Below are 5,930 nucleotides of genomic sequence, written 5' to 3'. Positions count from 1 at the left end.
CGACTGGTAGTGGGAAGCGGCTGGCAGGTTTGAACCGTGGACGGTTAGTTAGCACACAGATTTAAGACAGATTTAAGACAGGCGCGCATAGAAGCGTCAATATTACGGATCGTGATCCTCTACGGCGCCCTGCCCGTAGCGGCCTGTGCAGCCCAGATAGAGCTCCGCACGCAATTTCCGCCTTACCCGTGCCCAAGCGCCTTGCCCGAGCAGGGGTAAGGCGGACATTGCGTGCGGCACTCTGTCTGGGTCGCACAGGCCGCTGCGGGCAGTGCCCCGCAGAAGATCTATATTGCAATATTACTCAATAAGGATAAGATAAAGTATTTACTCTTTACCCCCCCCCAAAAAAAAAGATAAAGTCATGGTTCTAGTGCACGGTATCGGATTGGGTATCATTCACTTGTAAAACCAATACGCTTCCGATATGGTATCAGAATAGATCGGCTATATCGGACAAAAGTAACCTGAATCTCCTTAAAAATGAATTTTCTGACAATTTTACCCCTTGTCTGTATTGTGTCACCGATACGGTATCAGCATAATATCGAGATCGACTACATGCAAAATCGGTACGGGTGATACAATACCAATACTTAGAACCATGGATAAAGTGAAGGGAAAGTGACCTTTATCATTCCGTGTTAGCTGATTGGTTGTTCTTCAGTGTGGAGGAATGTTATAGACAAAGAAGTGTAAGGGTATCAATTAGGCATCAGACCGGAAAATCAAATCGAAACTGACCCACCCAATAGTTTATTGGACCAATTTTGGATCTGCTGATAAATTATTGGTCCATTTTTTTTTTTTTTTTTTTGTAGATATTGGTCCAGTTCTAGATCTATTGATTAAGTAATTGGTCTCTCTATGGTTCCAAAATAGATAGACCAATTAGGAACTATTGGTACTAGAACCGATGAAACCAGAACAATTCTACATCTTAATCCTCTATTGTATAATTTTTAAGACTTAAAGTCTTTTCTTTTTTTTTTTTTGCAAAATTTTTAAGACTTAAAGTCATCAGAGCTAGGGTCAAATCCTTTCTCTCTTGTTTTTTCAGTTTTTATTATTTTGATTAATACCTCTTATCTTATATACTATTTTACCATGGATTCGGTTATACATTTAAAGGTCCATTTGGAAACTCTAACTTAAGAACATGCCTTAAAATAAGCCTAATTTATGAGGGTATTGGTGTTCCTACTTATTAATTGAATGTAAATAAGAGGTGTTATGGACTAGCGTAGTGATTTGAGAAGAAATGCCACTCTGTTATGTATGTCTCGAAGTCTTAGACCCATTTCGAAGAATGATCCGCTCGGACAATTTTTGTGGCAACCCAAATGGACCCGGCCTAATGGATCGACCTGATTCGATGAGGAGTATTTATATTCTTTACCCGCTTTGTTGTAAAAGGTGTGAGAACGTTGGGGTTTTCGATTTAGGATTTCTGAGAGGGTGAAACCACGCCGTTTTGGGTGTTCTTGTGAGATCTCCATTATAACTTTCTCCGATTTACATAGTGAAACAACTTCACCTACGCCCGTAGACGTAGCACACTATACTGGTGCGTGTGAACCACGTTAGATTTCTGTGTCGTCTTGCTCTGTTTTTCGTTTTTGTTCATATTTTGTTTGGTGTTTATTCTAACATAATCCACTCTCTGTAATTGGTCACTGTGAGTTGAATCGACAAAAAGTGATGATGAGTCAAAAGTACATTTTGAGAACACAATTGTTATCAAACGCAGCTTACTTATAATCTTTTGATTGTACATATAGCGTACATGTACATGTAGAGGAACTCAACTTGTCAAAATGAAGATCAAATCGAAAGGTTTGAATGCACCGCCCTCGAGCAAACATGCCTAGATTCTCCACTGCCATGCTAAGAAGTCAGATTCACACACCATTTCTTCTATAAATAAGAAGGTGAGGCTCAAGGTAAAGTCTCTAGACAACATCCAAAACTATTCCATTCACCACTGCTCTTATCATCCAAACTCTTTTCCTGTTGTTCGAATTCTGCCTTAAGCATCAGAAAGTCTGAAAAGCATCAGAAAGTCCCCTTCAAAGTCCACACACAATTTCTTCTATAAATAAGAAAGTGAGGGTCAAGGTAAATTCTCTAGATAACATCCAAAACTATTCCATTCACCATTGCTCTTATCATCCACACTCTTTTCCTGTTGTTCAAATTCTGCCTTAAGCATTAGAAAGTCCCCTTCAGAGTCCAACTCCGTCCCTCTCTTTTGCTCATCTCTTGATTTAAGGTGTACGGGTCTCCCGGTGACATGTATCCATTTAGATTTCAGCGGCAAAAACCTAAACCATCTTTTATGTGCATCATATAACACATAATGGTGACATGGTCTTACGCTTACAATGTTGTCCACATTCGTTATTGTGAATAAAAATGAAATTATATTTGTATCATCTCAAATTTCTCAATGTAAGTGGGTGTCTATGTTCTGACCTTATTTCCATAATCCCCATGGCTCCGTTTGGTTACAAGGAAATGAGGAAAGGGAAGTGAAAAGAAATATTTCCAACTCATGTGAAATTTTTTTCATTCTTTAAAAAACATATCTGCATTTCCCTTGTAATCAAACATCAAAAATGATTTTTCCATAGGCTCATTATCTAAGTCTATTTAATAACATCCATTCGAAGATGAGAAGAATGTAATTTAACCAAGGTCAAAAAAAAAAAACACCAGAAAATGATATTTGTTGTAAAATATATTTCACTTTCTCAATAAATACTTGCATTTCCTTTGCACCCAAACGGATTCCAATGTATTTATTTAACGTGGAAAATACCTGATCTGAGCGCGACTGAACCTAGCTAGGGAAACCTAAGCCTCACTATGGGCCGAAAATTTTTGCAGGGATTGGGCTCGGACTCAGGTAATCTCAAACTCGAATTAAAGTTACGTACAATTGGAATGGGCTAGAATGGGCTTGGGCCAACTGTCCGACCCCCAAACCCACTCGATGTCATGAATGTAATTTAACCAAGGTGCGAGGTATAATCTAAGGACTGAGTTACTCTTCACTCGTAGAGGAGGAATCCCTCACCATGGTAACCGCCACCATGGTGAGGGTTAGTTTCGACCATTTATAATAAGAGGAGGAAGTTAATGATAACACAGGAGGAGTCCAATCACATGATCACATCATCTATAATATAAAATCGTAGATGTGAGATATACATACATATATATATTCTATCTGTCAAATGATAAAAGCAATAATATATAGAGTTACATCAGCATCATACATAAATTGATCTATTTGATCATTATTATTAATATTATTATTTCTATTTGTAGAGAAATTGCCTTTACCACATTGCAGATAGCTTTGGTATTCTCTCTAATGTATCGTAGTCAACGTAATAAAGTCCAAATCGTAAAGTATACCCATTTAGCCACTCAAAGTTGTCAAGAACTGACCAAATGAAATAACCCCTCACGTCAGCTCCATTCCTGTGGATCGATCCATGCACAAATGTACACGTCAAGAGGTGAATATTCCATTGTCATGCATGTAGTGTGTATATATGTATGTATGTATAACAAAATTTTAATTAATAAATGCATTAGTGGCAAAACGGCAATGGGCGGCCTGGCCTAGCACATTTTGAGATAGACATGGTCTTAAAAGATCGGGTTCATGTTAGGTACTTGATTGATATGCCAAAAGCTCCAGAGCTGACGGAACGCATTAAATCAAGCTCTTTAACCTATCTCATACTAGACTGGCATACACTAGAGTGGACCCCATTAGGCACATATCCATTCACTTACGACCGGCCCAGCCCCGCCTTGCCCGACCCGTCCCATTGGTGGTCTTAGGTTTCTCTCAAGTCTTAAATAAACTTCACCCAACAATCCAATACAAAAATAAAACAAATTCCATGGTTTGGCTTGTTTTGGTTTTTGATGTTTTTTTTTTTTTGGGATAGGACCTACTTTATCCTATTCTATGGGAAAGGGAGGAAAGATGAAAACCAGCCCAAGACCTCCTGGTAGGGTGTTTTGGTTTTTGCTGGCCTTGGTGCTCACCTTGGACAAGAATCAAAACCAACTTTTCATGGAATGAGAAGGAAATCTATTGAGATTAAAAAAGGCAATGATTTCGTTTGACTGTTAGCTTCTTTGACTGTTGGGTTGCTTTTAGATGTTGTGGCATGGCTCATGGCCTCATGCAATGACTGAAACAATCCTTATTTCTTTTCCTCTTATTTCTTATGGTTATAGCATGGAATGCATCTTGTTTGAGTTTACTAACTCTGCAAAATTTGAAGCTGAAAGGCAAACAATCACCAATACATAGCACCATCTTGGGAAATTTTTGTTAGGGAAACAAAAACTTTAATTATAAAACACTCTCAATCTTGAAATAAGAAAGCAGTAGCAAAATTATGAGCTAAATTTACATGTCATCTACTAACTTTCTTAATACTTAGAGGTTGGAAAGATTTGAAAAGCAGTTTAATTAATATCGGAAAGTAAGGCGAAAAGAGCCCGGGGCCAGGTCTAAGAACATACTAACTTCACCTTAGCCTATCGGTCCCCAAAAATGCCGAGAGGCTATAGACAATCAGTTTACTGTCCTTCTCAAAAATGGAACATGGACCTTGGTACCTCCTTAGCCTTTCATGAAGGTTGTGGGTTAAAAATGGGTGTTTCGAATCAAATGTTAATCATAGAGCACAGTTGAAAGGTACAATGCTCGCCTCATTGCTAAAGAAGGCCTAGACTACATGGAAACTTTCAGCCCCGTGGTCAAGCCCACCACAATTTGATTAGTGCTCTCTATTGTTACTCTTTCTCATGGTTGGTCCATTCATCAACTTGATGTTCAAAATGCCTCATTGGGTCAACATTTCAGTTTACATGTGAAGTATGAACACTTCAACTCCCTGCAGAAGAATCTAGGCACGCCACCTCATGCATAGGGGCTTGGGTGCGTGCCACCTTCATGCAAAGAGGTCAAAGCACACCTCATTAATGCTACGAGGACTAAACACTTCACCTCCATGCTGAGAGGTGTGTACACTCCATCACCATGCTAAGAAGTCAAATTAACCCACAACTTCTCCTATAAATAATTAGAAGGTGAAGCCTAAGTTAAACTCTCTAGACAATATCTGGAACTATTCCATTCACTACTTCTCTCTTAACATCCCAAACTTTTTTTGGCTTGGAGAGTCCGACTCCGTCCCTCTATGGTGCTCACTCCCTGATTTAAGGTGTGCAAGTCTCCCGATGGTGCGTCATCCATTCAGATTTCAGTGACAATAAGACAACTTTTAAAATAAACTTGAATTCTAAAGAGGCACCTTTAGACAAAAAGGTGCCTACATTTTTTAAGTCCTTTTTTTTTTAAAAAAAATTAACCGTTAAAACTATATTTACAGAAGTTTATTATCCTTAATGTTTGGTAATTAACTTCTAGCATTGACTAGAGAGAAGATTTATAATCTCATTATTACAATAGTGAGAGTTTTCAACTAGACGAGGTCCCATGGTTTTCGCTTTCAGCTTGAGAAGGGTTTTCCACATTGAATATTAGTGTATTCTTTTGCAACTAGTTTGATTTGTTTTTATATACTTGGTTGTAGTTGTGTTTCTCCATTAATTTACGCATAAGTGGTAAAAAAAAATTATTTTTTCCACCTTGAAGCACATAAGAAAAGAAAAAATTCAAATGCATTTCACATACTAAAGGTGTAAATCCTCCATTGGCAGATGGGTTTTTACCACACGGGAGGATTTTATGTGGGTTGAAAATTTATTTATCATTAAACCTATTCCATACTAGGCTGGCCCAATCTAGCACTCATACACTAGAGTAGGACCCATTAGGCACATACCAATTCACTTAGGCCCGGCCCGGCCCGGCCCATTGGTGGCCTTATGTT

Source organism: Telopea speciosissima, chromosome 11, assembly GCF_018873765.1.
Source record: "Telopea speciosissima isolate NSW1024214 ecotype Mountain lineage chromosome 11, Tspe_v1, whole genome shotgun sequence".
NCBI lineage: Eukaryota > Viridiplantae > Streptophyta > Magnoliopsida > Proteales > Proteaceae > Telopea > Telopea speciosissima.
The sequence above is the reverse complement of the archived record's forward strand: the minus strand, read 5'-3'. Positions refer to the sequence as shown.